Source organism: Brassica napus, chromosome C5 (assembly GCF_020379485.1).
Source record: "Brassica napus cultivar Da-Ae chromosome C5, Da-Ae, whole genome shotgun sequence".
Taxonomy (NCBI): Eukaryota; Viridiplantae; Streptophyta; class Magnoliopsida; order Brassicales; family Brassicaceae; genus Brassica; species Brassica napus.
In genome coordinates, this window is record NC_063448.1 from 16,206,872 (window position 1) to 16,220,252 (window position 13,381).

Here is a 13,381-nt window from a genome sequence, read left to right on the forward strand (position 1 = left end):
GTTAAATTACCCTTAGCTTACTAGACGGATTACAAAAAATACCATTGCATTATCTAATTCGACCAACTTTTGGAGTATAGACGTTACGAAATATTACATTAAATTAATTACAACATTTAGTGCTATTTACACTGCAACATAATACTCCTCACGTTCCATTTTAAGCGTTGTTTTGGGTTTGTGCACACAGATAAAAAACACAATTAATTCTGTATATTTTTATATAAAAACACATTACCTACACCTAATCATATTTAAATGGGAAATTTGCCGATAACGAACAAAAAAAGTATACTTTTGTCCCCTTAAAATAAAAATCCTAATCATTGTCCCTTTAGAATAAAAAAATAAGAAAAACATGTTTTGTCCTTTTTACTAAAATACCGTTAATGAGATTAACATTTTAACTTTACTGAAAATGTAAGAAGTAAAAAAAAATGTAGGAAGTAAAAAAAAATGTAGGAAGTAAAAAAATCAGAACTTTCTTCGTCGCTGACTCTGGTGTATGTGATTTCAAAACGCCGTCAACGCTTTCTCTCTTGGCCGTCTACGTTCGTCGGAAACGACGATCGTCGTCAGATCTCTCCTTCGTCCTCCTTCTGTCATCTTTCTTCTTTGAGAACCATCGATTACAATCACTTTGTTATCTCCGCCGATACCGATAAGAGCTATTCAAGCTCTGGAGTAGCTTCTTCTCGCTGATAAAGGACGATTGGCTTCATATTGTTCTTCTTTTGATCTTCCTTCATCTCAGTTTCCCAAAACTTGAAGGTTAGAGTTTTGAAATCCCCTTTATGATTATTTTTTTCTTTTTGTTCGTTTTTGTTTGTGTGCATGTAGTAGAAAGAGCTTGAATTGTTTAAAAACACAAATCGATTCACTTATGGTTTTGATTGTAGTGTGTGGGTTGAGTTGATTGTAGCTTATTTTTGAGTTGCTTTTGAATTCTATTTTCTTTGGTATCGGCTTTGTATTGTGTTTAGAATTCGTAATGAACTTGATTGTAGTGTGTGGGTTGAGTTGATTGTAGCTTATTTTTGAGTTGATTTTGAATTCTATTTTCTTTGGTATCGGCTTTGTATTGTGTTTTGAATTCGTAATGAACTTGAAAAGACTAAGGAGTTTGATTTAATGTTTTACAGGAATGGATTACCAGTTTCCAAAACGCATTCTTGAAGAAGGAGTTGAGACCAAGATGGATAAGATTAACAACACATGTAGACGCACCATTCTGGAGACGTTGAAGGTTGTTCTCAAGGATGAGTATCAAGAAGTTTTGAAAGATCCTGTCTTCGGTCCGATTTTGGCAATCGTAGAGAACAAGCTCATTTACTCAGGGAAGATTATTCACAGCTTCATATGCAAGCAGCTCAAGGTTTAGAAGCTTCACGAGTTATGGTTTCTATTTGCAAAGAGGCCTCACAGGTTTTCTATGCAAAAATTTTATGTTGCGACTGGATTGAAGTTCAAAGAAGAACCCGACATAGACTTCAATAACTTGAAGAGTGATAAGGGGTTCTGGAGCACGGTGCTGAAGGAAAATAGAAAGGTCAACTTATTGATTATAAGGGATGAGCTCCTTAAAGTCTGTAACGAGTGGACGTATGTGGACAGAGTGAGGCTAGTGTATCTGTGTATTATACATGGATTCGTCATTGCTAAGGATTTGAGAGTGTTTATCCCTCACGAGTTCATCCGTTTGGTGATGGATTTTGAGAAAATGAGGATATATCCTTGGGGTCTTCGCGTATGATGAGCTGCTTGCATCAATAGGATATAAACTCGAGTTTCCATCTAATGAAGTAGCAACTAGTAATACTCCTTTATATTTGCTCTTCAAAAACGTCCCATCCACCACAATAACTTTTCGAATTGCAACATAGAAACCGCAAACACTCTGACCAAATGAGATGAAGAGGAATTTGAATCTCCCTTTTGTATCCCTTTCATAAAACGTGTGTGACCCTGGATTAGCTTCCTTCATTATATGCAAGTATTTAGGATTTTTTTCATAACCTTTCTCTGGAATACCTTTCACTGCGTTGATTGCATATTCACGTGCATCCCACACCAAAGAATAGGATATCTCAACTCCATGTACCATACGCATATACTGGATTATATCATTCAATCTCGGCCCTTCTTTAGCAGTTTCATACTTATGCATAATCAGAGTATCCACTGTTTTTGCTGAAACTGTCCTAACAGAACCCTTCCTATTGGATGCAGCACATGAATGATCAGGTACATACTTTTTGATGATAAAATACGATGAGCCTGTTAATCCTTCTGCACGAACACGCCATGTGCAATCATCATATGAGCAACGAATGTACCACACTTTTTTTATCCGATCTGGCAACCACGTAGTCGAAATTATGTTTTATTGCACATATTTCGAATTCTGCCTTCAAAAGTGTTTTGGAACTACAAGATTGACCCTTCTTCACAACATCCACCAAAGAAAAGCGAACACCATCTTCATTGATCTTCTCTTTGTCACACTTTTTGTCATCTTCACTGTCAGATACCTCAACATCTTCTTCTGAATCCATATCAGCTGCATCGTCAGACTCCATATCACTTGAATCGTCGACTCCATAGGCGCTTCCTCGCTGTTAGGCGACTCAGTACCTTCTTCCGCTATGTTAGAGGCTTGAGTACTCACACATAACTGCATCGAAGTTTTGTTCTTTACATATGTAAGAAAATTTCTAACTTGCCGATCACTGGTGATGATAACAGGGGGTGAGTAGATGCTATTGATCAAATCGGAAGGTAAATAACTCAGCTCTATATTGACCATGTTTACATCAATTCCAAAGTCTTCACACACCATAGCCTTTAGGTTTTCAAAACTTGAACTTGTGTCCAAAGTAAGTAACCTGCCTCCTTTTTCTTCATCAACAAGAAATCCCCATCCATTGTTCATCGACGGTTTCCACAAACCACATGAAGCATATATGTTAATTTTCATATTTTAGAATGACAAAAGTTTGGAAGAGCTAAAAAATGAAGAAAACTTTTGAATTTCAGAAATCGTGGTATGTTGAAGAAGAAGACAAGATTTTAGGAAAAAAAATTAAAAAAAGGAAATTAAAAACATTTAAAAGATTTACTGAATATTTCCTAACCGTTTTTTGCTAGATTTTCGGATTTTGTAATTTTATTAGGTAGAATTTGCATTCTATCTGTTTAGAAATTAGAAGGCCTGGTAGAATATTGTATGCCACCGGTGTAGACAAAAAGACAATTCGAATAATGCATTTCCTACTTTAGTAGATTAATTAGTTTTTGTAGCGCATCAAATCTACCAGTTACGTAGAGCATAAAGGGAATGAGGATTTTATATTCTTCCCTAGCAGTTGTTAATGTTTTCGGTGTATTGTGCATGCTACGACTGGTAGATCACTATGTCTTTGTTAGATTATATATTCTAAACCTCAGTAGATGGTAGATCTGATTTTCTAACAACTTTACCCCATTTTTGAAATTACTATTCAAACATTTTTTGAATCCAAATTTATTTTTCTTATATGAAATTGCTTATCTACATCAAATATACAATTTTTCCAATTTTTTTGCATTTTAAAAAAATTGATATGAATTTTTATATACAAAAATGGTAGTGAATGTACAAAAGTGACAAAAGTTGATTTTGTTCTAAGGGGACAATACCTTAGTTTAGTTGTTCTATATTGTCAATTTCCCCTATTTAAATCAATAGAAAAATAAATTGCTAAATAAAATTAATAAATTTTGCATTGAAATTTTTTTCTACAATGATACTTAATATGAAACGGAAGGAGTACATCATTTAATTCTTTTTCCTTTTGACATTACAACAGTCGTTGTAACTTATTTCTCCTCTGTTCTTTCGCAAGAAACTTTTGGCCTTGATATCAGTTGTAAATGTAAACATGTTTTCCATGCATTACAAAGCCAATAATTAGAACAAAAACATAGAAATAGCATCAGTAACAAAGACACAGCAACCCAACCTAATCAAAAACATATTCATTATATTGGGAAGATTAAAATTAGGTTTGACATGCTTTAATTGATCCATATTATCTCCAGAAATATTTGTAACAAACCCGTGTATTTTTATAGGACACAACACATACAACCAGAATTCTCTGAGAATTCTCTGGGCATAAGATAAACCGTGGCATCAAACAAAACATTATTCACAATGAATACAAGTATAAGTTCAATTAAAATCAACAAAGCCATAATACTTTGCCACTAACATATACGTGTCACATTGAAGGCATTATTATTTATAAATACTAAGGTCGGTCCGCGTTTCGCGCGGAATGTTGTCTCTGTTTTTATGTGGGATGACTAATTTCCTGAGGTTAAAGATCTGATGAAATTTGTATTTGTGACACAGTATATTGTGTGACAATTTAGCTATATAAAGTCATCTTGGTTGGAGTGTTATAGTTATAGAAAGATTCATGCTAAAAATCAATATCTAAAATTCTACTTTTAGTCTATTAGCCTTGAAGCATTCAAATCTTTTTGAGGATGTTAAGATTTGTTACAACATCAAAATATTGACTACCTTTGATTCCAGGAGTTCATGAAAGAAAAACTGAGTCAGTATTAAAAGTTAAAAAAAACACCAAACAATTTACAGAGAGAGTTCACTGAATCATTTAGCATGGGAAAAAATACCTTCTTTAGTTACAATACCTATAATAATATTCCCATGGAAATCAAAATAATTTGAAGGTTTAACATGTCCTTTCTCAGCTACCTCAGCTACCTTAACTCATCATCAAAACCACAAACACACAAAAAAGTGAGTGAATTCAATCAAATTCATACCAAGTGTTATGAAACGCAAATATTATGTTAAATGCATATATTATGTTAAATGAAATGCATACCACAAATTTATTTATAATGAATTCCATATTTGATAAAACTCTATACACTTACAACAATTTTCATACAAAGTTTTAAATTTTAGATCAAAATTAAATAAAACTGCGATAAATGTAGGTTAAGTCATAGTACTAATTAAGAAACCAATCAACATACACTGATCCCACATCATTATACCTAATCCTAAATCTTCACTCAAAATACAATTATGAATCCATGGATTTTTCCATTTAAGAATTCTATTTCATTTTTTTTTCTCTTTTTTGTGTGTTTTATTCACACGGATAGGGTTTTCATGTCATGTTCTCATGCTTTTTGGTTCACCACTAAGAGCATGATTAAACCGGGTTCTTAATTTGGGGTTCTTAACTTATGATTTGACATTTTTTTGTTTTTTTATTTTTTTTATACTTTTCGGCTAAAAACCGACTCTTATATCTCTTATCTAAGAGTCAGTTCTTAGCTTTTCTTACTTAAAAGCTAAGAAACAGTTCTTAACCGAAGCTAAGAACTTCACCTTAAGAATCCGGGTTAATCATGGTCTTACAATCCAAGAAAATTAGTTGTATATTCTTTCCTTTTTAAACTGGTGGATTAATAATTACAAAAAAAAATTCACCGGCTTCAGCTTGAGGGTGCATTTCCCTTTTAAGTTTCACCACTCACAAACCCAAAAAAAATCAGAAATAATAAACGGAATTTAGACTCCTGATTGTCCCATATTTTCTAAATCGAAAAAAGAAAACCTAAAGGTCTAATGCCAAACCGAACTAAAATAACATCGATTTTTTTTTTGCTAACACAAACAAAAAGATAACAGCATAATCATAAATGATGAGTGGCAATGTACAGAGAACTAAGAAAGTATACAAAACATCAACTCACATTTTTGATATAACTTAAAAGAAACTTGGTAATAATCGCAATCCTCCTCAGAAGCTGCAAGCTTCTGCTTCTTCCACTTGTAAGCAGCTTCAAGAATCTTGAGATTTGTTGTCTGTGATTCTTCTGGATATAGGTAATCAATGTACCCTTCATACCTGCAAAAGATTCCAACAAAATGTTCACAATAAGCCTTCGATCATCAAAATCAAAAGATATCAAACTTGAGAAATGATATATGTACTGAAAAACGTACTCTGTAGACCCATCATCTCTAGTGATTGGTTTAATTTCTTTTCCTGAGCTTCTTCGGGAGCTTAGATTGTACCACACTCACATCCCCGAGATTACCAAAGTTTTTCTCCATGTTAAGCCAATCTTCCAATAGTGTAGCTCATGCTTCTTTCAACTCTGGTGCAGAGTCTTTGTAGTAGCTGGTTGCTCTCTCGAAAATAGCTGAGCAGAAGAAAGAAAATAGAGAGAGAGAGAAAAACAGTTAAAACATGTCTCACGGTTATAATCAAAATTCACATAACATGTAGTTTTAAAGTTACCTCTGACACGTCTGATGCACTCTTTCTTGAGTTCAATAGCATCTATTTCTTCTTGGTCTTCCTCTTCCTAGTCTTCTTCTTGTTCCGCAGCAGAAGCTTCAAAATTTGCAAAACTAACCCACACCGCCACACCTTGTAATGCTTTGTGCGGGTCCAAGAGTCGCTCATATAAAGCTCGTGTCCTCTCTAATTCTCCTTATGCTATCTCAAAATCTATGTACGCCTGCCACACAGAAAAATATAGCGTTTCAATGATCCAATCGATTCAAAAGTCTGAGGAATATTTTACTTCGTTGAATCTGTTGGACAGAATATTTTACCTTCCATAGCAGTTCGGGTATGTCAAGTGCTGGCTGAGATATTGCAAGCTCAAAGATAACTCTAGATCGTTCAGTCTCAGCAAGAGACCTCTCTAGCTCAGCGTATTTTCTCCAAGCATAGCAATTCTCTGTAGACCACTCAATATAACCAAAAGTAAGTATGTTAAATGAGAGCAATGAAACATATAACGTTCAAACACATTTTATGCTTACCTTATCTTTTTTTGGAGATTTCCTAATAGCGTTTCCACATATCTGAGCAGCAAGCAACCATATTTTGACAAAGGAAAATTTGGAGTGGGAGATAAGCTCGAGACATTATCTGTAATGTTTGGTAAGACGAATACAGACAGTCAAACTAAAATGCTAGAGTGAAACACAAATGAAAGTAACTTCACAAGTTTCATAACAGGTAGGCTTTGGCGTACCTGTATACATCTTCTGTTTCAGTCTCTCCATACAATGCATAGTTAACCCTACACCAATCAGTTATATCAGTGTCAATGTTTCAGTAAATCGCAGAACAAAATATGCTAATAAAAGACAAACAAACAACAATAGCTTTCCACTTGTTTCAAGAAAAAAACAACAATAGCTTTCCACAGAATGCAACAATCTGTTTCAATAGATCAATTTCTGACCTGAATGTGCAGCTTAAAACTCAATAAGAGCTAATATCTGACTAAATCAACCACACCCAAACCCATATTAACCTTCTTATGCGTAGTATGATCAACATCTTACGCAAACCATGAACCCAACATTCTAAAAGAATTCTGCATTATAGTTAAAATCGCAGAACCAAATATGTTAATAAAAGACAAACAACAATAGCTTTCACTGTTAAAGAAATACTTATGCAAACCATGATCAAACTCTAACAACTCAGTTTAAAAAGTTAACTTTCTTATCCAAAGCATGATTCACATAACTACATAAGAAGGCAACATTCCAATTCTAGCTAAATCGATTATGCATTATTGCCAAAACCAAACTGAAAAGGAATAAATTCACCAGAGAAAAATGTATTTTTGCTAGTATCATTTCTCTTCAGCAGGTGACATATTAGCAATATCCCTATCATAGATCTCTCTCTTACCCTATCTTTGTTCCCCACGGTTCTTCAAGCCTAACGTAATCAAACCAAGAATCATAGTTCAAAGGGTTCTTCCTCACTTCATCTTCATACTGAAACCTCCTCTTCCCAGCAGTGGCGTCCTCAATCTCTTCCTTACCACCATACTGTTTCTCAAATGCCACAAACTTTTTATACAAATCATCAGCTCTCCATGTAGGAATATGATCAAGAGAAAACTTGTAGATAAACCTAGCACGTTCCGGCTCCTTGCATTGCTCTTCAAACTCAGCAAACGCCACAAGAGCGTCTCGGCTTCTTCATCGTCTGCAAGCTTCTCAGTGGTGCGTTCGTACATGTACCGAGAAGTGAGCTGCTCGCTCCAAGAGGGCTGAGTTAGAAGGAAAAGTCAATGTCCAGAAGCTGCGGTGGAGAGATATCTAAACCGATTCCGGTACCGGCCAGTGCTTGGAAAAAAGATGACGACGAATCAGAGAAATGGAGAAGCTCCACTGCTTGTGTAGGTGGAAGCTCAAGCAACGACCTGAAACCACCACCGGGTTTCTCGGGAGTTAGCATCGTTAGTTGCCGAAAATGCAGCCGTCGAGATGAAGCGATTCAAGACCTGTTGCTTCGTGGAACGGCCCAACACCGCCGCATCTAGCTCTGAATGCTCCCGGTCAGATACATAAACAGTTACAATTCTGTACAACAACACCTAAAACTTAGAATCTCAGAGAAACCCTCCAAGGAGAGAGAGAAAGAGAGAGAGATGATGGTTTTGAGAAGAGGAAAGCATTTGTTTTTATACACGGCCTCTAAGAAGATTCACACACATTGAAGTGTAGATCGTGGCTAAAGTAGTTAATAACATGTTTAATGTGATGGATCTGGAAACTTTCTCGTTTCGATGGAGGTAAAGAAGGCGAAAGGAGGTGATCGAAAACCCAACAAACGGAATCATAACAAGAACTTAATAATTTTTTAGAAAATTCTATATTAATATATGGTCCCATTAAAATTATAAATTAATAATTTATATGTATACATATTTTATATAACTAAGAACCTATTATTATATTGTTAGTTTTATATTCACAATAGAATTATTTTTATATTTTCTTAACATTTCATATATTTTTGATAAGATTTAGTAATATTATATCTAAAACCACATTTAAGTTCTTCTATGCAATATATATTATATACCCCAAATAATATAATAAAATTAATATAAATGTCAAATTTTTTAAAAAATAACAATTAATGTCTATACACTAAAATCAAATGTTTTTCTTATCTTAAAATAAATATACCTTAAAATAATAATCTAAATAAAGAAAATTTTGTAAATTAATATTTCTATAAATTAATAAAATTTCTAAGTCCCAACATTATTAATTTATAGATGTTCTACTGTATTTCAAACCAATCACCAACTTTTAGATTGAATCAACAGTTTCTCATTACACACACATATATATATATATATATATACATATATATATATATATATATATATATATATATATATGTATATGTATATATGTTAATGTTATCAATATGAGATCAGAAAATACCTTAAATAACTCCATAAATATTTTATCATATCAAACCGTAAATATGAACAACATAAATCTTTAGCTTGCAGACAAAAAAAAAACAGAACATAAGTATAACCAATGCAGAATATATTTTGTCATAAATTCGCATGAAAATATAGGAAACTAAGATCGGCCCGCCCTATTTACTTGTGATCTAGGTTATTATTTTGTATGATTTTGTGTTTTATGTTTTAAGTTTTCATTTCCAAGAGATGTATATGATAATGAGTTTTGTCTTTTATAAAGTTTTAGGTGAGGAGGGATTATATGTGATAATATATATTTTGTTTATGTTACAATAGTTGATTATGTTGTTCAAAAAAAAAAATTAACTTTATGATACTATATATTAGTTAAATTTTACCTACTTTATTAAATTATTTGATATATAATGTGTGTTGAATTTGATGATAGTATATTATCTTTATCTGTAATTCAATGAAAACATCAAAATATTGAAATTGAAAAAAAATATGAAAGATGAATACATTTTTTAAAAGATGATTTGTTTATGTTTATATAAAAGTTATATATAATAGTTATGTTATTATTATTTAAAAGATGAACATATAATGGAGTACGAATCAAAACCAATTGTTTCGTGTTAAGAACATCTCCAAAAGAAATTTCAAAATTTCAAATATATATTTTTAATGGAGCTACGCGCGGGAATAATTTTCTTATTATTTTTGTTTTTATAACTTTTGTTATATTTTTTTATTTTATGTGTTAAAATTGTTTAATTTCAGGAACTCAATCCCATCTTGTTGCTATTAACTAAATTTTATAATTAAACTTATTTTGGTGTTGCATATATATCTATTGATTCGTTTTGTTTTAGGTTATCTTAATTTATTTATACTTTTATTTATTTTGTCATTTTTTTTGTATTACATCTATACTTCTGGCCATGCAAATATATAAAAAAATTATGATTATATCAGTATAGAATCTATGGTTAATTTTGTTTTGGAATTCATGAGTTTTTTTAACACATTTATTTGAATAAATCTTTTTGTTTATATTAATACAAACTTTTTTCTTTTTTTTGTTCTTATGTTTTTTTTTGTTATATCTAGTTTATATGTTTTCCAATTATCTGTTGTGGTTTTTCTTAATATTTTGTTGGTTTGATTTTAATGATTTAAAAGAAAACTGACATATTCACTTATTTAAAATTTCCGTAGACTTTGATTTGATGAAATGTGAACCTGTTTTAAATATCTTTTAAAGAGAGACATATATGTGCTTTATGAAAGTACGACCTATATGTTTTAAATATCTTTTAAAGAGAAACATATATCTTTTAAAGTTCGTAAACTCGTATGACTTGCATCATATTTTTCTATTTTCACGTACAAAATTAACAAACTCGTCTTTGTGCAGGTATCTAGAAGTGGGCTTTCGAGTGGGCTGATGTAATAAAGCTAGAGCCGAGGCCCACCAACAGTCACCTGACCAACTCTAACCTAATTTTTTTTTCTCTTTCGACACCAAGAATCAAACAAAATCTCCTTTGTCTTCCTCTATTCTTTTTTTTTTTTGAGCAATCGTCTTCCTCTATTCTTCATACCTAATCTTTTCCTCATCTTCGTTAACCTCCAAGCTCATCCTAGCACCAAATCCGTTGCCACTGTTTTGTCTCAACAGAACTCCAAATCTAATCATCTCCAACAATCTTTAATCTCCATCTGAGATTGAATTAAGCTAAGCTTCTTATTCCTTATCTGATTTTGTTGCGATGACAATATCAGCGACTCCGTTGTTGTCATGTCTATAGAGGCCCGACTTACCGGATGGTCAAAAATCCAGTCGATCCCGATGCGTCACCCGTCGCTAATTTTTGTATTCCTCCGACGATTTTATCTCCGTGGTAAGCACATCCATATTCGGTTGAGTCAGCTTGAGAGAGATTCGCGAATCTCACTCATACCTCCTTAATCGATCAAAGCTCTCCTTTCTAGATTTGACTCAGATGTCGATCCCGACCTGTAACTCTCCTGTAACTCTCGTCGACTTCTTTGAGAACAACAGTCTGACCAACCAAATCAAGGTTCGAGACCTGAGCTTCCAATTTATTTTCTGGCGAACTTGGACCATCAAGCTTAGGCTCTTCCAGTGAGACTCATGTACGCCTCTCTTCCTTCTTTTTTAACATTCTGCTCAAAGAATTTTTTTTTATGGTTGTGTGGAATGAAATGATGATGTTCACGGGTTCCAAACTCACCTTTTATAGCAGAAGATTCACCGACTGGAAGAAAAAAGATATTCATTGAATGAAGAAACATGGAAGGGTGGGTAATTAAGAAGGTTGTCAATGGCAACATTGAATGCATCCCTTAACCGTCCGGTTTCCCTTTGCCGTCGAGAAGGAATACATACAAATCAACACAAATGACAGCTTTTACCAAAGATTAGCCATAAAATTGGTCTCTCATAACCTATCCGAAACTCCATGGTCGGTTTAACAAATCAGAGTTTGAAGAATATCATGAACCTTAAAAATAGATGATTGCAAGATTGTCAATATTGGGCTTCGACAATGTTTTCAGTTTTGGCTCAACTCTATAACAAAACTGAAAGCAGCAGCCCACTCTATAAATGAAACGCAGAGTATTAATAGAAGGGACACGTGTCGGCTTCTCAGGACTCGACTTTGTGACATGGATGCTGAGGTGGCGCAACAGGAGGGAGGCAAACATTTTTTTATATATATAGATTGTACTTATGACAATGTATATCTGATGCAAGACTTTTCATGGGTCTAAGATCAAATCAATGTAATATAAAAGATTGTCGAACCAATCCTAAGTGATTCTAAAGCAAAGGGAATGCAAGTTCATGCTTAAGCTAAGTGCGATCCGGTTTTAAGATGGTATGAACTAAGAACTAGTAAGCTAATGCAATAAAGTAATGATCTTTCTTTCTCAATTTGAAGCAAGAGGACTCATGGGGCTAGGCATTTGATCTTGGGTGATGTAGATCCAATCTAAGGGTGGCAAGGTATCAATCAAACACTTTCCTTATGCCTAGACACTAAGCTAAACAAGCTCTATCTCTAGATGAATGTTCTTTTGGTAAAGCAACTCAAGCATCTAATCTGTTAGGTTGAATGTTACTAAAACAAACATGGAGAACAAGTCTAATAGCAATCTTAACTCCTTTAGCAACTAATCTCTTAGGTAAAGCAAGCTAAAAGCATTGAAGAGTTGGTTCAGGCATTTCATCATACACCTTGTGGGCATGAAATGCCTAGAGATCTATTTTAGTATGAACATGACTAAAATAGCATTGAGAACCCTCAACAAGCAAGGAAACAAGTAAATCTAACACTAAACACCCTAGATCTTCTCTAATCACCCTTAATCACCATAGCCCATGAATCCAAGATTAGTCTACTCACTAATAGACATGAATAACCCCAAAACCATGGATGATTCAAGGTTAAACATGATTAGAGAGCAAGATAATCAAGCAAAGATAAGAACTTATGATCAAGATTAGATCTTTCAACTCAAAGTTCTTTTGTGATTAGATAGAGAATAAGATAATCCCCCAACTTTGGGATTACAAGAGTATTTATATGTCCTTGGAAAACCTAATGATTTCCTTTAGAATGTCTAAAATGCCCTTTAAAAATATTAAAATTCGACTAAGGTAAAATATCGACTCGGGTAAGATCTTTGGGGCTCAACCCACGTAAGCTTCCCCGCGTCAAGCCATCGCCACGCCTTCAGTTCATGCGAGCGGGTACATGACCCCGCGTGCCCTTCCCTCCGCGTCAATCGTCATCGCGCGGGTAAGGGAATCCCGCGAGCCTCAAGCCGCTCCCGAGCTTGTGACAAAACGAGCGACCTTACCAACCCGCTACAATGGACCCGCTTCGACTCGAGCTTGACTTCTTCTTCTTAGTCTTCCTCGAGCTTCACCATACCCACGACATCGCCACTGCATCACCGCCTGTGAGTCTGAGCCTCTCTCCGACGCTTTGCTCCACCACAAATCTCCGGATCCTAAGCTACGACGTCACCGGACCAAGCACGGCGAGCT

General features: G+C 34.1%; 1 pseudogene; it reads right to left on the minus strand.

Annotated features, from left to right (window-relative positions):
* Positions 1 to 5,576: 5,576 nt before the first annotated feature.
* Positions 5,577 to 8,306, minus strand: LOC111212159 (annotated as a pseudogene).
* Between the last annotated feature and the right edge of the window lie 5,075 nt (positions 8,307 to 13,381).